The sequence below is a fragment of the Lepus europaeus genome, chromosome 10 (assembly GCF_033115175.1).
Source record: "Lepus europaeus isolate LE1 chromosome 10, mLepTim1.pri, whole genome shotgun sequence".
NCBI lineage: Eukaryota > Metazoa > Chordata > Mammalia > Lagomorpha > Leporidae > Lepus > Lepus europaeus.
Genome location: NC_084836.1, coordinates 123,116,608 through 123,141,655, shown reverse-complemented (window position 1 = coordinate 123,141,655; position 25,048 = coordinate 123,116,608).

Sequence of the window (25,048 nt, the reverse complement as noted above, 5' to 3'; positions counted from 1 at the left end):
GTGGAGGCGAAAAGAAGCCCCTGGACCAGCACTGCCCTGACGGCTCCTCTGCTTCTCCGTGGGTGCAATGTGGTGAGATGGCAGGGACTGAGCAGGGGTCCAGGCAGAGGGGGCTCTCCCAGCATGCATCTGTGTGATTAGACCAGAGCACCGCGGAAGGGGCAGACCCAGCTGAGGGGCCTGGTGCTCGCACACAAGGCCGGGGAGGTGGAGGTCGGCCTCTTCCCGGGCAGAGCAGCCGCTCCCTCTACGGCTTCCTGCAGTGCCAGTCCCCCCCCCGGGGGTCTGCCGTGGATAGCATTTGGGTGAAGAGCGGGAGGAGTGGCTTCAGAGGGCCGCTGTTCACCCCTCACTGCTGCAGGGCCCGAGCCCCCGCCCGGCGGAGAGCAGGGAGCTTCTGCACGGCCGAGGGTCCTGCCGGAATCCGAGCGTCCTGGCTCAAACCCTGCGGAGCGTTCTCACTCAGCCGGCCTGGTACCTTTGTTTGTCTCAGTGGTTCCCAAAGCTGAAATCACTCGCTCCCGAGGGCAGCGGAGACAAACTCGATGCTGCAGGCTTTTCCCGGGGCTGGAGTCGCCGGGCTCTCAGCTCTGCGCCCACGGGGGTGTGCAGCGCACCTGGAGCTCTACCTTCAGCCTAAGCCGAGTCCCGGCGAGGAAGAGCGCACGCGACCGGTCTCCTTCCCACAGACAGAACCAGGTGGCGTCTCCTACGTCACGGTACTTGTATTGATCCCTGGACAGCAACGACCCCCTGTGTGCCCTTAGCTACTTAACCCTAAGATCAGGACAAGGCTGTTATTGTGTGGAAGGCCCAGGAAACCATCTGGTCCGGCCCTGCCAAGGCCACTGCAGGTGGGACTTGAAATTCAATCTATAGCAGGCTCGTTTTTAAGTCAGTAACTTTGTGCAGCCCTCGCGTGATGCTATAAATATCTGAATGGGAAAAAAAAAAAAACCCACCCCACCCGCCCCCCGCCAGGACATGTGAAGCCCTGTTTTGCCTTGGCCCTGGCTCCTGCTCGCTCTGTGCTCTCTAGGGGTGACGGCTACACTTCCCTCTCGTGCTTTCGCAATACGCATGCGTGCATGAGTGGGGCTTCGGCTCCTAAAACGACGCGCAGCCTCGGTCTCTGGCTTCTATTCCTTCTGGTTTTTTTTTTTTTAGAAAACTTTAATTTAATAAATATAAATTTCGAAGGTACAATTTTTGGATTATAGTGGCTTTCCCCCCCATAACCTCCCTCCCACCTGCAACCATCCCATCTCCCACTCCCTCTGCCATCCCATTCTTCATCAAGTTCATTTTCAATTCTCTTTATATACAGAAGATCAACTTAGTATTTACTAAGTAAAGATTTCAAAAGTTTGCATACACACAGATACACAAAGTGTAAAGTACTGTTTGAGTACTAGTTTTACCGTTAATTCGCATAGTACAAACATTAAGGACAGAGATCCTACACGGGGAGTAAGTGCACAGTGGTTCCTGTTGTTGATTTAACCATTGACACTCTTATTTGTTTCTGGCTTCTGCTCTTACACAGTGTGTCTTACGATGCCCCTGTCTTTCGCACTTTCTCCTCCCCCATCCAGACTGTCTGGGGGCTCCTCCAGCTGGTCTGATCCCACGGCTTCAGCTGCTGCAGCGTAGTCGGCTGCACTATGGCACAGCGAGTTAAGCCTGCATTCGCAATGCTGGCATCCCAGACCAGAGGCAGCTCAGCTCCTGGCTGTTCCCCTTCCACTCCAGCTTCCTGCTAACGAGCCTGCGAAGCACCTTGGCCCCTGCACCCATGGGCTGCGGCGGCCATGTGGGGAGAGAACCAGCAGATGGAAGATCACTCGCTTGCTCTCTCTCTCGCTCTCTCTCTCTCCCCCTATCTCTCCATCACTCTTTCACATACATAAATCTTTTTGAAAAAAACTTGCACAAAATACACATCTCAACCCAAAAATCACCACCTGATTAGTTGTAAAACTACCCAAGGTACCCATCAGGGCATGAGCGCAGCGCGTCTTTCTTCTCTCCTATTTGTACGAATTTAAATTCTTCTGGAAGTGCAGGGCAAAGCACTTGCGCAGGAACACAAAAGCGTCCGTGAGGGCTGGGCGTTCCGCTTGCAGTTAAGACTGCGTGAGTGCCCGGCGCTGAGTCCCAGCTGTTCTGAGCCCAGCCGCCTGCTAACGCACAGCCCGGGAGGCAGCCATGATGGCTCAAGAATGGGTCCCTGCCAGCCACGTGGGAGGCCTGGGCTCCGTTCCCAGCCTCTGGCTTTGCCTGGCCCAATCCCAGCTGCTGTGGACATTTGGGGAGTGGACCAGTGGATGGAAACTATCTCTGTCTGTCTCTGTATTTTGTCTCGCAAATAAATACAATTCTAACTTTTTGTTTTCAAAAAATTATTGAACATTGGAAGAAGCAAAACATCCATAACTTGTAGATAATTAGATTATAATCCTGTATTTAAGATAATAGTAGTAATGCAGTAATATGTTATAAATAACATACAATGATCAATAGCTTTCTCATGTATAAATTATAATGTCAGAAAACAGATAATTTAGAAAATCCTTTGTGATAGAACCCAAGCCCCAAGACACTTAGATATCAGTTTAAATAGCACGCAGGGTGTGGCGAAGGCCAAGAGGAGTCTGGGTGGAGATCATTTTAAATATTTCAGGAAACAGAAGACTCCTGCTTGCTCCATGGACCAGAGGCTTGCACGACAGTGCTGCACTCTCTCTGGGTTAGGTTATAAATGCGAGCTGACCCTAACGTGGGTGCTCTCTCCCTGGGTTAGGTTATAAATGCGAGCTGACCCTAACGTGGGTGCTCTCTCCCTGGGTTAGGTTATAAATGCGAGCTGACCCTAACGTGGGTGCTCTCTCCCTGGGTTAGGTTATAAATGCGAGCTGACCCTAACGTGGGTGCTTCTCACCTTTCTGAAAAGCAAAGTTTTGAAATGTATCTGGAAGCGTGAACGCCTTGTCACAGCCAGGACAAGTGCTCCAAGGGACTGGTGTGGAGGGACCCGGCATCGAGAGTGACAGCTCAGGAAGGCGGCACAGGCTGGAAAGGAGCCGGGAGGCAGCTCAACGCACCGGAAGCTGAGGTGCAGGGAGACCCCGTGCACACAGAGATGTTAGTGCGCGGCGCGGCGGTCACGCGTGGCACACGGGGAAGTGCACGGGAGCCAGCTGAGAAGCGGACGGTGAGACTGGGCCCACACCGCTCCTGACTGCAAGAGGAGCAAAGGCTTACGTGACCAGGGCGGGGAGAATGCGGAGGGGAAGCCTTGGACTACCTTCAGGATCTCACGGTGCAGCTGGTTGGCCACCCGAAACATACCAGCGCCAGAAAGCGCAAAATGAAAGACACATTTAACAACGGAAAAGTTACTACACCCAAATGGCTTGAAATGCCACAAACAAAACCAAAGGACAAAAATGTCATCATTCTTATCATAAAGGGCTTGTCTTCCCCACCCATAAAGAGCTCTTGCAAATCAATAAGAAAGCAAATGAATATCTCCATAGGAAAAAACGGCAAAGGATCTGAACGGGCATTTCATAAAAGAAGAGACGCAAAAGGCTAACGGGCCCATTGGAGCCCAACCGGGCAAATCAGAGCGGCCAAGGCCGAACCCGGAGCTGAGCCGCCCACAGCGAGCATCCGGCCAGGGCAGGCGCGTAGTGCTCCCTCTCGGGATGGCCGTGTGGCCGTCAGTGTGCTGTGGGGGGACCTGAAACGCTCACAGCTGTGGACCCGACAAACCTGTCTTCAGGAGAACGCACGCACAGGCAAGCTCCCTCTTTTCCCCGAAGGTGCTGGGCGTGAGCCGGGATTTCAGCAGGATGGTGGTGACCTGTGTGCACGGTTCGGTAAGATCCTCACCGAGAAAAACCGCAGGCGCCAGCACGCGTGTCAGATCTGCAGAGTCACAGACGCCTGCCTTTCTCCGCAGCTGCACGGCAGAGGTTTCCGCTCGAGCTCCCGCCCGACGCCAGCACAGCCCCAGGCACGGCAAGGTCGCCCCCTCTCATTGCAGAGAAGGGCTTTTCGTGGTGAGGTGCAAGCGGCCAGACGGTCTGGCATGAACCGGTGCAAAGCCTCTGTCCAGGCAGCGCCTGTCAGTGCACGGTCTTGTGGGACCTGTGTTTCCCAGGGCTCCGTGGCCACAGAAATGCAAGCCCAGGCTGTGGAATGAGGCGTCCCGCGGGCCAGAGTTTGGGAAGCCGAGGGCTGGACCATGCCCAAGGGGTTTACAAGCAGAACTTCCCGGAACCCTTCAAGCATAAACAAACTCGTGACTCTTCGAGAGTTTTCCCCGCTCCCTTGAATCCAGAGGTCCCTCTACCTTGGAACATCGCCGGGGGACCCGACGTCCTGGGACAGCGCGGGATGGAAGACGTCCAAAGAACATTCAGCAGAACAGGAAACTGGCCCGCATCCCACACGCACTGGGGTTCCTGGGATCAAGTCCCATCCCCGCTTCAGCACAGCCTGGGAGGCAACAGACTTGGGTCCCTGGCGCCCACAGGAGGGATCCAGGTGAAGTCTCTGGCTCCTGGCTTTGGCCTGGCCCAGCCTCAGTTGCAGGCATCTGGGGAGTGAACCAATGGATGGAAGATCTGTCTGTCTGTCTGTCTGTATCTCTCTCTCTCTCCCTCCCTCCCTTTCAAATAATTAAAAATGCACTTATTACCTGAATCTCAGAACCAACATTATTTTCCAAAACCATTTTCCAAAAGCTATTTTGAAAGCGCAAAGGCTGGCTTGAACCAAATAGAGACAGACGAAATAGCAGAACCAGGTGTTCTCGAGTCTTCCCTCGCCACCCTCCTGTGCAGGAGCACCGGGGGCATCATTTCACCTCTCGAGACCTCACAGCGCTGTGAGGGTTCCGGGTAGGAGGTGGAATAAGCCCCTAAAAAAACCAGCTCTTTGCACCACGGCTACAACCAATGGACTTCAGTTAAACAGCCTCTGATGGTGTTGGAACTGAGCCCTCGCGATCTGCCCACGTCATCGTCTCCCCCACCCAAGCTGCCGGGGACTCAGAACTGTCCTTCGCCCCTGAGAAGCCCGCGGACCAAGGCCTGGGACAGCCCCACGCTGAATCGCGCAGCGCAGGGAGTCCTGCAGCCGCCTCGCCTCCCAGGGTGCGGTTGTGCCCCCAGCCCCTGCCTGTCGTAGGGCGGTATTGACCCAAGCAGCCCCCAGCCCAGGAGCTCTGCGGGGAGCGAGGCCGCGAGGCAGCTCGACGCGGTCCTGCGATTCCGCGTGCTTCTCAAGGAAGGTCGGATGTCACGGACGCCGACGTTGTCCAGGGAACCCAGCCCAGCCTGTAGTCAGCACCCCACTCCCCACGGCCTCACAGTGGAACAGAAAGTGGCAGGAGGCAAGTCCCAGGGCTGGCTTCTGCCACCTCGGTCTTAGAGCTGCGGGGAGGGAGGGGCCCCTTGGGGAAGGGGAGCGGCCCAGAGGTGACCTGGTGCTCATGGGGCTGTTGAGTCCCAGTCCTTTCTGAACGGGCAGACAGTGCCCAGCAGCAGCTGCAGAGCCCTGGTCCGCCTCCGGACATGTGGTGCCACCGGCAGAAGCCGCAGCCCACCCGGGACCCATGCCGCCTGCCTTCCAGACTCTCCTGCAGTCAGCCAGAGCCAGATGACCGTCTGGGCCAGTGGACAGAGGACGGATGGGATGTGAGGGCTTCCAGGCTGGCCGAAGCCAGCTGCCTCCCTGCTTCTCGACTCCTGCGCTTCGGCAAATCGCACAGCCACATATTCCAGGTGGTCCGGGGACCGTGCCCAAGCAGTCACACGTACTGCGGGGTCTGAAGGGGGCCCCTGCAATGTCTTCCCCAGACTCATAGTCTCAGGCCTTAAATCCCTGTCTTTGATCCACCTCGAGTTGATTTTTATAGATGGTGACAGGTCGGGAGCTAACTCCATTCCTCTACATGTACACTTCCAGCTTTGCCAATGACATTCATTGAAGACTTGAGCCTTTCTCCAATGTATGGTATGGGCACTTATGTAAACCATTAATTAGCTATGTGTATGTGGATTAATTTCTGGGCTCTCTAGTCTGTTTCACTGATCGATGTGTCCATTTTTATGCCAGTGCCATGCTGTTTTCATGACTACAGCTTTGTAGTATGCTTTGAAGTCTGGTATTGTGATGCCTCCGGCTTGATTTTCTTTCCCCCTTGGGATTGTTTGTCTGTTCTGGGTCTTCTGTAATTCCATACAAATTTTAGGGTCACCTTCCAGGTGAGGAGGCTTTGAGGTGAGCCTGGGGGCGGAGGGCCCACCCAGCTGCACCAGGTGAGTCCGGTGACCAGAGAGCTGAGCTAGGGGGTTGGGGGGGTTCAGGTTAGCTGCTGCTGCTGCAGCCCCTAATCATTGCTACAATCAGAATAGCCAGCCAGGCCCTAGGCCTTGGGACAGCGGTCAGCCTGGCAGGACAGTCGGGACAGACCAGTGTTAAAAAGAGCCGTGAGCTCTCTGAGGACTCTACAGGACAACTCCCTCCGTATGTGTATCTTGACCGCGGAAGGCCCCGCAGAGAGAGGCTCGTAAGGTGAGGGGATGGATGGCAAGGAGCCAGTGGTGCACCTGCACTGAGGGCGGGGCGCACAGCCTACACAAGGGCCCTGTGCTAGATGAGAGGCTGGAACCTGAAACACAAAGCAAGGCCGCATGGCTGCAGCTGGGCACGCGTGTGGACCAGGTGAGGCGGGCGGGACAGCAGGGACAGAGCTCGGGACGCCTGGTTCCTGTTCGCCGGGCAAAGGATCGACTCTGTCTGGATCTTTAAAGGCTCGCCCTGGCTGCTGTGTGGAGGGCAGGGAGGAGCAGGGAGGCCACCGAGGAGGCTGTGGTCACCACCAGTGGTGGTGGCTCAGGGCGTGGCAGGGAAAGGCGGAGGGGTCTAACCACACGGCTCAGCTCTCGAGCCGCGCTCCCATCCCCCGCCATGGCCCACGTGTGCAGCGGCTGCAGCTCCAGGGCTGTCCCCACGATCCAGCCCCTGCTCCCGTCAGAGGACTGAGGGTGTGGCCCCAGGGACACACTGAAGGTCCAAGCACTTGTAAGGGGTCAGATGGCCTCTCGTGAGCCGCCCACATCACAGCACGAGACTCACGAGCGCACGACCTCTCCCAGGCCGGACGTCAGCACTGGCCTCGGGCCGCAGCGCAGACAGCACAGCCCCCACGGCACGCCCTGCGCTCCAGACACCGGCCATGAACCCCAGAGCGCCCAGGCCCCCCGTGCTTCTGACCAGCCGGCTAGAAATCGGGGTCTCCCTCGAGGCCCCACTGGCAATCCTCAGCTCTTAGGACTCAGGGAAGTGCTGCACTCACGACGACAGTGCTGCTGGCCAGGACGGGACCGACAGGAGCCCAGGAGGCCGTGTGAGGGTGAGGGCCTCTGTGCCGCCTCCCTGGGGATCGGACGAGCCCCCTCCGGCACAGCCGTGGGCCCACCGACCACGGACCTCCTCAGTCTTGGGGCCAGTTTCTGTGGGGCTTCTGGTCAGGATTGAGAGGCTCCTTGGCCATCTGGCGGAACTCCATCCCCAGCCCTGCCCTCTCCCTGGGGGCCGGGTACCACGTGGGCCCAGGCCCCAGCGTCTCCCGGCCTGTTAGCTCATCGGCATCCACTCGGCTGTGCTCTGAGGGCCCCGTGAATAAGCCAGACACTCCTCTCGCCCTGGAATGCCAAGGACAGTGTTTCATCCCAGAAATCAGGGCCAAAGGCCAGCCCAGTCCTCTGGTGTCTCACATGGAGGCTGCAGGTGGACCAAGCCAGCCATCGAAGGAGAGCGTGAATCGGCCATTTCGGAGCAGCTTCTCAGGCCCAGGGTGCTGTGAAGGTATCGGCTCCAGGAGCTGACAGCAGCTGAACAGGAAGAGGATTTGGAGAACATTCTGGAAGGAGGTCGGTGCAAATTTCAAGGAAACTCCCCAAGCTGACTTCTGTGGCACCAGTCACGCCGTGGCAAGTTCCAGGCCTCAGGTATCCATGGCAACCCCAGGTCTCACCCCGCCCGGCCTCGGTCTTTAGGGTTTAAATGGGCGGCTGACAGGCACCATGACGCAGGTATTACATCGCTCATATTCCAGGTCGTTGCTTCCCGGCCCCGTGGAGGAGGTGCTTCCGCAGATGAGCCTGGGACCCTGAACGCCTTAGCTCCTCCTGGCAAGACCCTGCTGCTCCCACTGCCCAGCAGAAGGCCTGGTCTGCACAGTCAAGGGGCTCCCTGCTTCGCCCCGCCCCTCCCCCTCCCTCCCCCTCCCCCATGCAGGTGCACTCCCGCCCCTCCCCCGGCCTGTGAGAGTCACCCCAGCTTTTGTCAAAGGAGCCAGCTCCATCAAAGCAGCGATGTTGGCCAGAAAACACACAGAAAGGAGGGGATTCTCCCGGTGACAAATGCTTTCCAGAAACGGCCCCTCCCCCAGTCACTGCCACCAGGTCACAATGAATTTCCAACCGAAAAAGACGTGGACTTTGCTGGCAGATGCCAGAGTCAGCAAATTCCGAAGCTTCTGCTCAGCACTTCCAGCCTCGTCCAAGAAAGCCCGGCTCTCTGCTCCCCTCCCCGGGGCTCCAGAGAGAGCCGAAGGTGACCGCCCCCGCCCCAAGGCTGATGGTGGCCCCCTCCCCACCCTGCCCCCGCACCTGTTAACTAAAGGAAATTCACCTATTTGAGTTCGGTTTTGCTTTGCTGCTTTTCCTGGTCGACTGCCCTCTGTGAGCTCCTTCAAAATAAGGTTTCTATTAGGGAAAATGACTTCCAGGTGTGTGACGGCCCGCCCGCCCCAGGTGCCAGGGTGTTAATTAACCGCATCGCCGAGCGGCTGTCCTGGCAGAAGGTGCGACGGATGCAGAGCCGCGAGCCACGACGAGGAGCAGCCAAGCGGCTTCTGTTTGCCTTCATCCCGCAGGCACGAAGCTGCGGCTCCAGGCGCAGGGACTACAAAATGAGCTTCGGCGCACCTGCCGACAGCAGCAGCCAGCGGCTGGAGCTGGCAAAGCCCTGCAGGCACGCCCGCTCGGTGCAGCAGGGGGCAGGCGGGAGGCGGCCACGCTGCATCCCGGCCACCGCGTGTCCTGCAGGAAAGACTGCGCCTGGCTCCCGGACAGGACAGGCGGCACAGACCTGCCCGGCCTCCCAGGTGTCTGGCTCGAGTGCCAGCCTTGAGACGATCAGTCAGCTGGGGCGCTAATTAATTACAAGTTTTGCTCCCCAGTGACTGGCTTCCCAAGAGAGGCCGAGCTGTGGGTTCCGGGGTGGCGGCCAACAAAGACCTCCGGGCAGGGGTAGCCAGGAGACAGGATGTCTACCGCCTCCTCACAGGGGCAGGGCCTCCGGCGCATCTGTTCTTTTTCTTGTGAATGGTGCGAGGAGGCAGAGGCTCACCCCGTCAGTTCCCTTCCCAATTCGTAGTCCGTCTGACGTCACCCAGGCCTAGGGACACGTCCCTTCCCCCAGAAGCTTACGTCAAGGGAAGTGTGCACGCCCTCATTATCCAGGTCTTAGAGTTCAGCAGTGCTGGGGGACAGGAGAGAGTGACAACGTGTTCTCAGGCCATGAAAAATCCAAGACAGCTCCCAACTATCACTAAAGCGCCCGCAAGCCGTCCCCACGCGACGCAGGGAGGGATGTTGCAGACTGGACGCGCTGAGGACGGCTGCTTGCGAGTGAGCGCGCAGGGTGAACCCAGACGGCACTGCTGACGTCCACCCCCAGCTCCCCTGGAGGGCGGAAAGCAAGACCGGACCCATGAGGCTGGCTTGGCCAGAGACTTCCGGAAAGAGAAGGATCCTGGAAAACTGGGATGCGAGAGACCAGGAGGGAGAAACCACACAGAGTTCGTTCTCCGGGAAATTCAGTTCCAACGAGCTTGAGTGCTGCTTGCTGGCTGCACTGGGCTGCGCGTAAAGGGACGCTGATTTAAGACGGGCACATTCAGGTTATACCGGAAAGTTCATTTTTGGGTCGCAGTATTTACTTTTGAAGGGTGCTGCAGGTGTGCCAGAAGTCCAGTGTTCAGAAGCGGGCCACAGACCCCAGGAGGTGGGCGCCACCTCGTGCCCCGCTCACCTGCCCTACCCGGCACACCTGGCTTCCCCAAGGCCGCCCTCACTCACGAGCCCTTGCTTTTCGCTGGTGTTGCGAGTTCTTAATCGATCATGACCGTGGTTCACCTGTGTCTTCTCACAGCCGCTGAGAAACCGGGCCCCAAGGGTTTGGGCGCCGGGTGGGAGCCAGGACTGCCCGTCACTGTTCCTGCCACTCACCAAGTCCTGCGCTGCACCGGTAATGCCTTTAGTCGTCTCCTACCACCACCGCGCCACGTCCTGCCTCGGCAAAGCTCGGGCACGCCGGCAAAGCCCCGCACGCCTGGATTCTCCACCGGGCTGTGTGCGACTTACCTCACCTGTGAGCCCACACAGGCCTCTCAACCCCTCCAAACCTCAGTTCCTTCCATCAGACGGAGATGGTCGTAGGAGGACACAAGACAACCCAGGGCCTGCCTGCGCTGGCTGCAGTGTGTGGGAGCCCCACCTCTGCTCTGCGCGCTAGCCAGCCCCGGGGGACACTGGCCCATGCTGGGCAAACTGGACGGACCAGGAGGTCACGCCTGGAAGCTGCCCTCAGCCACCACAGCACAGGACAGGTGCATCTACCCCGACCTCCCCACCCCGAGGCCACTGCCCGTGTGAACCACTTGGCAAAATGTGCATGGACCCACCCTGAGAAAGAACAGTGGGGCACCTGGTGTCACATGACAAGCACTCAGCAAGCTGTGTTTGTGTGGTGATGTGTCCATATGTACACATGTGCACAGCGTGTAAATGAATTCTGTGTCTGCATGTGTGTAGTTATGTGTGCGTTACAGCACTGTATATACGTGTACATACAAGCATGTAGCCATATGCTGTGTATCTGTATGTAAGTGTATGTGTGTGTCTGTATGTAGGTACATGGATACCCACGTGTATCTCCGCATGTATCTCCTGGGGTGAATATATGCAACATGGCAGTTTATACATAAGGTGTTAGTGTGCATGGCGCTGAAGATCTGTGCACTTACCTCCAGGTATGTGTATGTGTTGTGCATATTACGAGTCTTCAGAAAGTTCAGGGAACGCACACGTTACCTTTTAGTTCCATTTCCCTGTGAACTTTTGAAGCCCCTTCATCAATGAGCATGTGTGTATATGTATGTGTATTTATGCATCGTATGTGTACACGCGGGTACATGCGTGGACGTATATGCTTGTGTGTTCATCCACATGCACACGGGTATGTAAGTGCATGTGTGCAGGCCTGTGTGTGCACCTGCATGTATGTGTGTGTCTCCACCTACAGGTGTGTGTATATATGCTTTTGTTTGTACCTATGAGAGTGTCTTCATCTCTACATGTGTATCTGTGTATCTGAGTGTGTTTGTACATATGTGTCTGTCTCGATCTAGAGGTGAGTGTATGGATGTGCTTGGTTGTACCTCTATGTAAGAGTGTGTCTACATCTATAGGTGAGTATACAGGTATCTCTGTGTACCCATGTGTATGTGTGTGTGTCTACATCTACAGGTGTGTATGTGTGTATCTCTGTGTACCCATGTGTATGTGTGTGTGTCTACATCCACAGGTGTGTATGTGTGTATCTCTGTGTACCCATGTGTATGTGTGTGTGTCTACATCCACAGGTGTGTATGTGTGGATCTCTGTGTACCCATGTGTATGTATGTGTGTATGTCTACATCCACAGGTGTGTATACATGGATCTGCATGTACCCATGTGTAGGTATGTGTGTCTACACACATAGGTGTGTGTATGTGTGTATCTGTGTGTACCCATGTGTATGTGTGTGTGTCTACATCTATAGGTGTGTATGTGTGTATCTCTGTGTACCCATGTGTATGTATGTGTGTATGTCTACATCCACAGGTGTGTATACATGGATCTGCATGTACCTATGTGTAGGTATGTGTGTCTACACACATAGGTGTATGTGTATGTGTGTATCTGTGTGTATCCATGTGTATGTGTGTGTCTACATCCACAGGTGTGTATGTGTGTATCTGTGTGTACCCATGTGTATGTGTGTGTGTCTACATCCACAGGTGTGTGTATGTGTGTATCTGTGTATACCCATGTGTATGTGTGTGTGTCTACATCTACAGGTGTGTATGTATGTATCTGTATGTACCCATGTGTAGGTATGTGTGTCTACACACATAGGTGTGTGTATGTGTGTATCTGTGTGTACCCATGTGTATATGTGTGTGTCTACATCTACAGGTGCGTGTGTGTAAGCACGTGGGCTGCGACTCCACACAAGCAGGGGGCAGGTGTTCCATGACTCTAAGGGCCACTCAGGACTGTCTGACCTTACTCCCTGCCCCACCCCCACCCCTGCTGGGCCTCACCCTCCTCTTCCTCCCTGGCTCCCTGTGCACAGCCGCCCTCTTCTTCAGGGGCCACGGGGAGCCTCTGGCCACACATGGTCGGGTCAGGTGTCCTCTGGGTGTTGGGTGGCGCCTGGTGGGGAGGTGGGAGCAGAGCCCCGCCCCAGCCGCTCGGCACCAGAACAGGGCGGCTGGAAGCAAGCCTAATCCCCTCCCACTTAGCAGCCTAACAGGGATTTGAACCTGAGCCTGGGAGGAGTTGTCGGTTGACTGTTTTCTCAGATGTGAAGAGCATCTGGGCTCTCAGGCAGCCCGGGGGAGGGGCCGTGACAAGCCCCACACAGAGGAGGGGGCGCCTGCTCAGCTCCGTCTGCCTGGAGCTCGGGGGAGCCAGCTGTGCAGGCCAGGGAGGGGCGGCTGCCACAGGGGAGCAGCTCTTGGATGGGAAGTGAGGTCAGCGAGACGCCCGAGCCGCGGGCTTGGAGGCCTCCCCAGCTGTCCGGGGCCGCTGAGCCCCCAGGAGGGAGCCAGGAACCGGAAGCCCAAGTCCTCGGTCCCCTGCACTGGCCCTGTGCGGCTGAACCATTTTTGGGCTCCTGGGGGCAGTTCTGCCTTCTCTCCCGGGTGGAATTCCACTCTGACCCTGCCTCCTCGGAGCAGGACCCTGGCGCCCCCTCCCCACCCTCTCCCCTCTCCCTCCTATAGTCTGCTCAGCCCCCCTCCCCCACCCCAGCCTCCTTTCTGGCTCCCTTTTTCTAAAGGTTGATTTTGATTTTATGTGAAAAGCAGGGTAACAGAGGGAGAGACACAGAGAGAGGTCTTCCATCGGCCATGTCACCCCCCAGATGGCTGCACCTGCTGGCGCTGGTACCTGGGCCCTCCTGGGCTGCGTTCCCGGGAGCACAGGCAGGAAACAGAGCAGCCGGGGCTGGATACAGGATGCCCCATTGCAGGAGGCAGCTGGAGCCGCTGCGCCACAGCGCCCGCCCTCCTGCAGCTGCCCCGCTCTTGTCCCTCTGCCTGGAGCACCCTTCCCTCTCCTCACACACACAGCTCCCTGGGCACCCGCCCTCCCTGACCCGCCTCTGGCGCCGCCACATCCCGCTGGGTCTCCTTGAAGGAACTCCCTGCCGCTCGGGCTCCCTCTCTCCCAGCGGAGCTCCTGCAGACCTCGTGTGCTGGGCACGCGGCACCCATCCTGGGGTTGGGAGGGGACCAGGCCCAGGGAAGACCCCACAGAATGCGAGGGCAACCAATGAACGACTCGCCACCCCCACCCAAGCTGGCCCCGCGGGCGGACTGTCAAGAGCCCCGCTCTGAGGGTGGGCCCACTCCCTCCCTGGTGCCCTGGCCAGGCACTGGGCCAGTGGGAGGCAGGGGCTCCCTGCAGGTGGGCGTGGCGCCCGCTGGGAGCAAACAGGAGCCCAGGCCGACACCCACCCCCCTACACAACCCGCCATCCTCCAAGCCGGTTCTGAGCTGGATTCGGGACTCGGATTCACAGGAAGGGCGGCTCTCCCTGGAGATCTCTCCACACCACCGCGAGCGCGCGGGACCGCAGAGGCGGGGGCCGCCGGCGCCGCTTCCCGGCTCGCTTCTGCCATCTGCTGGCCGCCCGTCCACGTCGCCGGAGGAGAGCGGCTTGGTTTTGCTTCCCTCCCAAGCTCTTGGTTCCTCTGGGAGGCGTTCATCCCGACTTCTCCTGACAGGTGCCGCCTGGCTGCCTCTTGAGGAGGGGCCTGGGGCAGTCCCGGTGGCCGGAGGGAAAGTCGCCTGGCCCACACTCGAATTAGCACCCAACATCAGACTTATGAGCTAGGAACAGACAGAACGTCGGGCACAGAGCGGCCAAGCTAGTTGCCCAAAGCACACAGGTGCACCGTGCTGGAGCCAGGATCTAAACCCCAGGAATGGTGTGTTGAGGGCCACTTCACTATCAACCGTGCACATGGCCAGTGCTCTCCCCGCCCTGTCCCGGGCCCCACCAGAGCATGAGAGAGAGACGAGAGGGGCAGAGGGCAGAGGGGACCCTCTGAGCCTCTGTCTTCCAGTATGGGAGATGGGAGCAGGGGCGGCACGGGCTTCACTCAGGGGCCTGGGCACAGGATGGGAGGAGGGAGACGGCCAGCAGCCGCCGCTCGCCCTCACTCTGAGCCAGCGCGCGTCTTCAGCTTCAGGGCTCCGCTCAGACCCGCTGAGGCCGACCGCACACGTCCAGGGCACAGCTGCTCGCCCTGCTGCCGGCTCAGAAGTGTTGACAAGCATCCGCCGTGCAGAGGCTCTGACAGGTCCTGCAGGAAGTGCCTCCCTTAGCTCAGCTTTTCAGCCTAGCTGCCCACGGAGGGACCTGGGGTCCACGGGACCGAGCCGCCACCCACCCGGCCTTTCCCACAGATGCGCCCCTCGCCCGGCTGAGGGCAGGATCTGGCTCAAACCCCGGCCCCTGGCCCGTGGCCGCCGCCTCCCTGCTGCTGCTCCACAGGCGTCTCACGGGGACGGGGACCCTTCCCCAGGCTCCCAAGATGCCACGTTCACCTGCGCATCCCTCGATGTCCCTTTCACAGCCTTAACCCACGCGAGACGATTAGGAGCCCACGGTGCGCAGCCTGGGGTTAAGACCTCCGCCGTCATTTGTTTGCAGCTCTACCACATACAAAAAACCCATCTCTAGTGTCTGGAAAGTTCCGTGGCTTCTCCCCCAGGACAAGCCACTGTGGAGGAGGGGCTCGCAGTCCCCAGGCCTGGGCCACCCTCGGGTTGAGTCCTGGGACACGGCTGCGACTGCCGGGCCAACGCCCAGCACTGCTGGCGCTGCGACCCTGTGACCCTGCGGCCCTGCGGCCCTGCGGCCTGCCTGACGCTCGGCCATGCCAGGAACCGGAAACCACGGTTTCCTGCAGGGCCACGTCCCCGGGGCTGATGGGGAAAGCCTGCGGCCGGGCTCGGGGAGGGAGGGGGCCAGCAGGGGCGATGAGTGAGCATCTGTGGTGTCGCCAGCAGCCCCGGTCACAGGGCAAGTCCAAGGGCAGCCGGTGCTCGGAAGCCGCAGGGGGAGGAGCGTGGTGTGTTCAGGGCATGGACGGCCTGGAAACCGGACACTGACAGGCCCGGAGAGGGTGGGAGGCCTCGGCCCTGCGTGGCAACAGCAGTGACAAGGATGACAAGCATAAGAAAGCCGAGCGTCCAGACGGTCCAGGGAGGCCCAGCCTCTCACCGTTGTCCCATGAGCCTCCTCACTCTGCTGGGGACACAGAAGCGGAACAGCACGTCCCGGCTGTGAACAGAAGCCCGCCTCCGTGCAGAGGTGGCGCTGGGGCTCACCCAGCTGGCCCAGGCACGCCAAGTAGCCAGTGTCTGAAGGGGCTGAGAGAGGGGCGTGGTCTCCCCCTCGGTGTTGGGCGTGGCACTGGGGTCCATGCACCTGCCTGAGAAGCCACGTGGGGGGGGGGGCGTGAAAGACCACAGGTGTGGACACGTGCACACATACACCCACACACTTCCCCCAGGGCAGCCCAGCCAGGTGCATGTGCCATGCCCCTCTCTCATCCTGCACAAGGATCTCCATGCTCCCTGGCGGCTGAGCCGTCTCCTCGTGTGGCACAGGCAGCTGGTGAGGAGCGCGCCACCCAGCCAGGAAGCGTCCATCAGGATGGCCTTGAGACTCAGGTGGGAAGGACACACCTTGGCAACAGAGCCTGGTGGAGACGTGGCACGCCCCGTCCACATCCAGAGGACAGCGCCTGGGGGTGTGACCCGCCCACCGAGGAGCCTCGCCCTGCACACGGTGCTGCTTCTGCCCCGAGCAGCGTGGACTCCAACACCCTGCTCGGTTTTCCCGGTGCACAGGGACCAAGTCCTCGGGCACAGAGAGGAGACAGGAGCCCAGCGACCGCGGCGAACATTTCACCAAACTCCTCTGTGGCCACTTCTCCGTGCTCCCGCAGACAGTGTGTCTCCCCACAAAACGTGGGAAACAGATTCTATTTGGATATTCCCGCAAAACTTCCTGGTCAGCGTTTATCAGAACGGTGAAAGGAGGGGTCGCCTTTTACACCAGTGGCACGGATGGGCCGGAATGCATTCCTGTACTGGGGTTTGGTGGCTTCCAGCGGGGGACGCGAATGCTGTGGGGGCTGTGCTGACCCCACCACGGCAGACTCGGCTGCACCCAGGACCCCAGGTCGGGGAGGAGAGATGCTGCAGCCCCGCCCCCCAGGCCCGGCCGGCCCCGCCCTCTGTGTTCTGCAAGCGGCCCGAGTGGGGGTCTTCCTTCCGAGTGCCCCTACGGTTCCCTGCGGCTGCCACAGCTCAGCACAGGCCACACCCCCTGGGCCAGCAGCCGTTTGTCCTCCACACAGACGTGAACAATTGACTAAATGAACCAGCGAGTGACCCACAAGAAGGAGCAAATGGCTGAGGGCGCAAGGCCTTTAGGACGAAGCCTGGAGCTGCCTTTGGTAGCAGTGCCCAGCCCCCTGCCCTGCCCCTCAGAGGCCCTGTGCACAGGACAGGGCTGGTTTGCACCGGTTCCTGCCGGCTGTGTGGGCTGAGGAATCGAGTGGAGAGGAGGTGCAGCCTGGGCCGGGCAGGTGGCAGGCAGTGTCGGGGGAAGACGTCCAGGGCAGCAGCCCGGGTCCTGGGCTCCGTTTCCTCTCTGTGACCTTGGCCTTGTGTGCACAGGGGGAGCGGTCTGATGGCTGTGGTGAGCGTCAGGTGGCAGCGAGTCTCCAGGCCTTGTCCCTGTTAGCCCAGAACAGCCCCCGGGGGGTCCGCGTGGCCGAGCTTAGAGCCAACTGTGTCGATGGCTGCATGAACTCAGCTGAGCCTCGCAACGGGCGTCTGTTACACAGATGGGGACGCTGAGACATGGGCGGGTGCTGTCACCTGCCCAGGTTACACAGCCAGAAGCAGTGGGGGCCTCGACTCGAACCCTGGCCACGTTACGCCACAACCTTGATCCGCAGCCACTTCTCAAAGCCAAAGTACTGATTGCTAAGGAAATCCTGGCACATCCGTCATGGGTGATGAGCACATTACTTCCTGGGGTTCTAAGGGCCTTGGGTTTAAGCTAATGAAGACCTGGTATTGGAGCAGATCATTGCTCTCGGCAATCAGAACGAGGCTGCCGCTGTACCGATCGCTTTAGCAGGGCGTCCTCCCTCTCGCAGCCGGACGCTAGAGCTGGGTGCTGGGAAGGGAATGTGCCGCGTGGCTCAGGGTTTGCAAGCTGCAGTGTCCTTGGGTCTTGTGAAATGTGCAGGTCCAGACCCGGAAGGGGCTGCCGAGGGCGCCTGGGGCAGAGTTCAGGGAACTGGGCAGAGCTCTGAGCTCCCTCCTCACTCTGAAGTGACACAGCCAAGGGGGACTCATGTCCATGGGTCTGGGGCAGAGAGGACCAGGACGTGGCACCCCCCATGACTCTCCGAGACTGGGACGTCCATCTGCCCCGAGGGGCTGGGACCCGTGTGGCGTTAGGCTGCACCTAGCAGGTGACTTCTGCAGATCTGGGAGCTCCTTCTAACTTCACCATACTCCCTGATGGAAGAAACCTGGATTATTTATTCATTTATTTGAAAGGCAGAGGCAGAGAGAGAGAGAGAGAGAGAGAGAGAGAGTCTTCCATCTGCTGGTCCATTTCCCAGATGGCCACAATGGCTGGAGCTGCGCTGATCCAAAGCCAGGAGCTAGGAGCTTCTTCCAGGTCTCCCGTACAGGTGCAGGGGTCCAAGGACTTGGGCCATCTTCTACTGCTTTCCCAGGCCATAGCCGAGAGTTGGATTGGAAGAGGAACAGTCGGGACACAAGCCAGCACCATGTGGGATGCCGGCACTGCACGCGGCAGGTATGCCTGCTACACCACAGCGCTGGCTCCCACAGTTCACTTTTTATATGCATCGATTCTACGGAAGACACTGAGTTGATTCAAAGACAAAAATGGAGTGTGTGACTCTGGCATTGTACGAAGGCAGCAGAGATCTTGACGGTGTGGGCTCGTGGACAGTGGAACCTGGGGAGGCTGCAGGGGTGGGTGCAGGGCCACGGCCACGGCAAGTGTGCTGTCAGTCAGAACTGTGTCAGTCAGCCCCGTTAGCAGCCCTGGTGTGAAGAAAGGGGCCAGCCTGCAGGAGCCCACTTCCAGCTGCCAGTCTGTGGAAGAGAAATCGCCGGTGAGGGCCCTGGGCGCCCGCACACAGGATGTCCGTGCCCCTGCGCCTGGCGATCCATCACTCATCCTGCCCTCGGCTTCCAAACAGCCCTGCTGGTGAGAGCAATCAAACCTCGCGTCTCAGGCCTTCCCTCCAGCCACAGCAAGTGCCCTGGTGGCTCAGACAGATGGTCCTGCGGTTCCCAGCATGGGAAAATGAATGGGCTGATGCCTGGCGAGCCTGGGGGAAACACATTCCCTCCCTGTCAATATCCTCACCCCCCTGCAGCACCGAAGACCCCCCGCTGCTCTGCAGCCCCCCAGGAGACAAATGGCATCCTTCCCTGTGACTGCTCAGGGTCTCCTGGGCACCCGACTCAGCCAGGGGCCAACAGGCCACGTTCTCTCTCAGCCCCGTGCCCAGAGGGCGCTGCTCACCCGAGGGCCTGGCCCCAGCCAGCCGAGCCCTGCAGTCCTTGCCTTGACCACCGAGTGGGCACCAGGCAACGTTGAGAACACGCGGCCAGCCAACAGGCTGGCTCCGGTGCGAACAGGCTGGCTCCGGTGCCGTGTTTGCACGCGAGCAAAGGCAGGGGAGGCCCTGGATCGTGCGGTTTGCACGGGGGCTGTGCAATATTCACCCTCAGCCCAAAATGTGAACGCCCCTGCCCGTCCGTCACTCTCCGGAGCTGTGCCTCCTGCATCTGGGAAGGAGGGTTTTGTCATTATTTTTTATTTTATTTTGAAGATCTATGTATTCATTTGAAAGGCAGAGTTATAAATAGAGAGAGGTCTTCCATCTGCTGGCTCACTCCCCAGATGGCCGCAAAGACCAGGGCTGGGCCAGGGAAGCCGGGAGCCGGGATTTGCTGCTTTCCCTGGCCATCAGCAGGGAGCTGGACAGGAGGCAGAGCGGCCAAGGCGGGAACTGGCGCTCCAGGGGTCGGGCTGGGACCGGACCTGGGCCCCCGGGGGACAGGCCAGGAGGGGAACAGGCGACCCGGGGGTCGGGCCAGGAGGAGAACTGGGCCCCCGGGGAACGGGCTGGGACTGGACTGGGACTGGACCTGGGCCCCCGGGGGTCAGGCCAGGAGAACTGGGCCCCCGGGGTTGGGCTGGGACCGGACCTGGGCCCCGGGGGTCGGGCCAGGGCGGGAATTGGCGCCCCAGGGACGGGCTGGGACCGGACCTGGGCCCCCGGGGGTCGGGCTGGCACCAGACCTGGCCCGGGACGGCGGCGCAGGCCCAGGCTGACCCCGCTCCCACAGCGCCAGCGCCATCACCCCTCCCACCCGGAGTCGGAGGTCAGCTACCCAGGGGAGCGGGGGGTGCTCCGTGAGCAGGCAGACGAGGGCGGAATGAAGGCCCAGGCCGCGTCCCGCGGAGAAGAAGCAGACGTGGGAGGAGGGCAGGGAGGGAGAGGAGAAGGAGAGAGCCAAACAAGGGGCCAGGCGGGATGCTGCCGAGTGTGGGCTTCACGCAACGCTGGCTGCAGCAGCCAGACCCCGCCCCGGGCGCCCGCCCCTCCCCAGCGCTCCGCTCGGCGGACTCTGCCTCCCAGGTGCGCTCCCAGGCACAGGGCGGCCATGCAAATCAACGCCCTCAAGGGCTCTCATTGGCTCGCTCCAGGCCACGTGCTCACCTCTGGACCAATCACCGGACCCAGGAACCATGGGAAGGCGGACTGGTCCGCTTGGAGCCTGAGATTTACAGTCCCCCCAGAAACCAGGAGCGCGGAGGAGGGACGTTCCCAAGACGGGCTTAAGGCGGCCAGGAAAGAGGAGGCGGAGGAAGCCAGCGTGCCAGGACGCTTGGTGCCCCCCAACCACAGCTTTGAGATATTTTTTACCATTTACTCCTCGCCACCACCCTGCCACATGTGCTTTTGCCGCCGTTTTACTGGTGAGAAAACTCAAGCACTGTCAGTTTGCCTCCCTCGGTTTTGCACGCGTGTCGGACCCGGGTGTGATGGTTGCGGGGAACAGGAGGCCCCGCCCGGCGCCCTCGCACTGCCGGGTGGGCGTCATCCTGTGGGGAGCCCGCAGGGGATGTGGCCCGAGACGCCAGCCCCGTCCTGGCCTCTCGGCCGGGCAGCTTGGCTGGTTCCACGTGGCCATGGACTCCTCCAGGGGCCGAGCAGCGCCCCATCCACGCCTTGTGACAAATACCTCTGAGCCCCGCGCGAGCAGAAACCCGTAAAACCAGAAACAGACATTGTAAATTATTCCCAAGAGGCAAATCCGGGCAGACTGTGACCTTGAGAAACCCCGGAAATCTAGCTAATCCACGTAGCTCCAACCCCCAATAGCCAAGGACTTAGCTCTGTAAACGACAGCCTGGGGGTGCGCGTTCCTTCGTCACGGGGTTGACCCACCGCTGTGGAGACGTGGCCGCTGTGACTCGAGCCATCGTGTTCCCCGGGAGTGGCGTGATGGGTCAGGCGGCCTCACAGTGACCTCGATGTCCAGGAGCAGGTGCAGGAAACAGTAGAGGAGCTACAGCACTGTGCAGGTGCGCGCTGTGGTGGATTACAGAGAGGATTCTCATCGGGGTGATTTTGCCCCCAGGGGACATTTGGGGGTGGCTGGAGATGTTGTAGGGCCTGGCTCGCCCTACAGGGGGAGGCCAGCGATGGTGCTAAATCCCAGAAAACACACACAATGGCCCCGTGCAGTGAAGTTACCCACCCACCAATGTCATGGTGCAGAGAGTGGGAACCGGGGACCTGGACGGAAATTGATTGTCCACAGTTGGAAGAGATAATGCGCAGTGACCATGTAACTTCGTGCGTGGCACGAGAGAGCCGTTAACGTGAGCTGAGAATAGTAGCTGCTTTCTCATCCTCACTGCCATCGTCACATCACCATGATCGTCACTGCAGCCTTCAAGTCCTGTCTCTGCCGTCTCGGCCATCCTGACCCCCTGGTGGAGAACTGTACGGTCACCGGACCTCATGGGCCTCATCAGAGCACTCACTTTATGTCCACCACTGCCTGCTACGAGGGCCTTCAATACACGTCCCCAGGCCCACTCGGAAGCTCCACGTGCCCACCTGTACAATGGGCACCCAGGTCGTTGCCTTCACCATGAGATGAAGACGGGACTGAGAGCACAGGAAATCTCCCGTGAACTTCACAGTGACCAGCTAGGCGGCATGGTCAAGAAACCGAATTCCAGGTTGCTACTTCCCTGGGCACACCTGGGCCTTGACCCTCATTCACCCTGAGCTGTGTTCCTTCTGTGCACTCTGCAGCCCTGGGACCAGCGTGGCCTTCAGCCTCCAGGAGAAATAACCCAAACCCCGATCACTCGCTTTCCTGGAGCGTTGGTCCTCTCCAGAATATTTCTGAGTGTTCCAGGAATTGGAGGCCTCTCTCCTCTCTCCTGTCCCCACTACACCACCGGCGAGGTGCACATGACGTGGGGACAATACTGCGTGCAGGTTTGCAGGGGGAGGGGGATGAGTGATGTGATGAAGGCGAATCCTCCCTCAGAGTGGAAAACAGCCTGCGCCATGACGGCCGCCCCCCGACACCCGCCCTGGCCCTCACCTCCCCTGGTGCCCCAGACCCGGCCTCCATCCATCTTTGGGGCCCACCCGAAAAACCTGTGCTCAGGAGCTGCAGTTCAGAGAGCTGGGGAGTGCAGGTCCCAGTCGGGGAAAGCACATCACACGGCAGCGTGCGGACTCACGCCTGCTCGCCATGCAGGACCATGAGGCTTCCTTGGCCAACATGTCCATATCCAAGTGACAGCCACAACAACCACAACCCTGGACTTTGCCCCTCGTGACAAAGGGGCCCAACAAATGCTCTCCTTGGACAGCAGGGCCATTTGTCAGAAAATGAATTTTCCTTCACTTCCTGATGCAACCAGAATGTGCCCTATCTGATTTTTTTTAAACATAGAAGTGGGGGCTGGTGCTGTGGTATAGAGGGTTAAAGCCCCAGCCTGCGGCGCCGACATCCCATATGGGGGCTGGTTAGAGTCCCGGCTGCTCCACTTCCAATCCAGCTGCCTTCTAATGGCCTGAGAAAGCAGTGGAGGATGCCCCAAGTGCTTGGGCCCCTGCACCCACACAGGAGACCTGGAGGAAGCTCCTGGCTCCTGGCTTCAGATTGGCTCAGCTCTAGCCATTGTGGCCATTTGGGGAGTGAACCAGCGGATGGAAGACCCCTCTCTCTCTCTCTCTCTCTGCCTCCCTCTCAGTAACTCTGTCTTTCAAATAAATAAAATAACAGAAACGTTTTCCTCGCCCTCACCCACCTCTTTCCAAGATGGGCTGCTATGGCTATCCGTGGTCACTTTGGGAGTGGTGGGGAATGACTGGGTCACGGAAGCCCTCTGCTGTCACCATGGGAACAGTTGGGGTGACTGGGTCACCGTGGGAATGGTTGCTGGGACCCCCGGCCAGCCTGTTTTTTGGAAAGCTGCCCAGGAAGCTGTTGTCTCCTCGGTCTTGCCACAAAACCGCTCCCCTCGGGAACTTTCTTCCTGGTGGACTCAAATGTGCAAAACCTTTACCCACGTCCCTTTTACCATCTACTCCTCACCACCACCCTGCCAGATGTGCTTTTGCCACCGTTTTACAATCCCAATACCTTGTGGGCTTGGCCGAGCGTCCTCCAAGCCAAGGACTGGGGCGCGTGAAGTGTGACTGGGGAGCACGTCACTGCCCAGAGGGAAAGCCACGTGACACGGGAGCCTGGCAGAACCTCCACGAACGGGGAGGCAGCTCCTGCGTTGTGCTTGACCCAGAGTGGCCAGGCCGGGAGGCTGGCTGTGTTGAGGCTCCTTGTCTTAACAGTGGGTTATGACCTCAGAAGTAGCCAGGTGGCCCCTGCAGGGAGAGAAGGCAGTCATCCTGGGCTTACACACAGCGCGTCCTCTGTTCCTGCCGCCCCAGAGCGGGCCTGGAGCGAGTTCCCAGCTTCGGCCTGGCCTGCGCCTGTTGCGGGCAATTGGCAAGTGAACCAGCTGGTGCCAGCGCAGTCTCTCCCTCTCTCTCTGTCTCTAATGCTCTGCCTTTCAAATGCAATGTTAAAAATGTTAAGAAATAAATGGTTTTCTGCTTTGTTCCCAGTCCAGGTTCCCACTAATGCACACCCTGGGAGGCAGCCATGATGGCTGCGATACTTGAGTCCCTGCCATGCATGGGGGAGCCCCGGGCGGAGCTCCAGGATCCTGGCTTCAGACTGACCCAACTCCGGCGTCGCGGGCCTTTGGCGGAGTGAACCAGCACGTGCAAGATCTCTTTCTCTCTCTCTCTGTTCTCTCCCCCTCTCTGTTTCGGTCTTTCTATCACTCTACATCTCAAATAAATAAGTAAATCTTCTACAAAAGAAAGAGTTCTCCCATTTCAGTGCATTGAAATCCCTCTTGGAGCCTGTGAAACTGCAGATCCCCGGGCCTCGCCGCCCCACCTCCGCCGTGGGCGCTGTTGTCTGGTGCTGCGCTTGCCACGCTCCCAGGAGACTCTGACGCACAGCGCAGGGGTCAGCTTCCTCCTCCATCGCCAACTGCCCTGCAATTGTCCTCGGTCAAATGGCTTCGACAAGGGGCTGGCTTTTGCTCCTGCATCCCTTGGTTCCACACACACAGAGGAAGCTTCGCCCCGTGGCAGGCACTGTGCTAAGCTTGACGCTGCAGAGGGGCTAAGACACAGGCAGGAGGAGAGGCGCCCCAGGAGGCCACCGGGTGTGGAGTCCAGGGAGGCAGCTGCAGGGGATGCCTGGGGCCTGGCCTTCGGCCCCGAGGGCCCTGGGGAAGCTGGGACACCGTGAACTCTGATGCAATGGGTGTGAATTGCCCACATAGCGAGAATAAGGGGTGAGTGCCCCGGGAGGCGCTGGACTACCGTCTGCTCTGTGGAGCCTAACTGAGTATCACCAGCTGGAGACAGTTTGGCATGAAACAGTCGGGATGGATATTGAGAGTTTGCCCCGGTCCTGCCAGCCCCCACGCTTGATTTAAAATCCTTCCTTCCGGAATTATCAGTTAAGGGCAGTTTATCAGAGCAAAGATGGACGGTGTAAGCAGATTTCGCTGCTGGCTTTTGGAAGAACATGCTATCCCTTGCCATTCAGCAACAGTTCTTTAATCACGGTTGATTGAAGGTTACCAACCTGGAATTATTAGTTAATGGTATCTCTGCAAAGGAATGATTTATCGGGTGAGTAAACTTTGCAAACGAACGCAGATCCTGAATTGCCGGCTCTGTAGGCCGAGGTTGAAGTGTGCATTTTCTCCACCATCTCTCTTCACAGTGGAAACAGAATCCGAAGCAGAGGCCGGCACTTGGCAGGAGAAATGTTGAGAAGACAGAAGCCCAAGGAGCAGGAGTCCCTAAGTGCCCTAGGTCCCTAGAGCTCCTGCAGGAGGGCTCCCTCACCACAGGCAGCAGGCAGCACCCCTGGGAGCACCCTCAGCCCCCAAGCCCTGCCCTGTGACGATCGCCACCTGGAGAGAATTA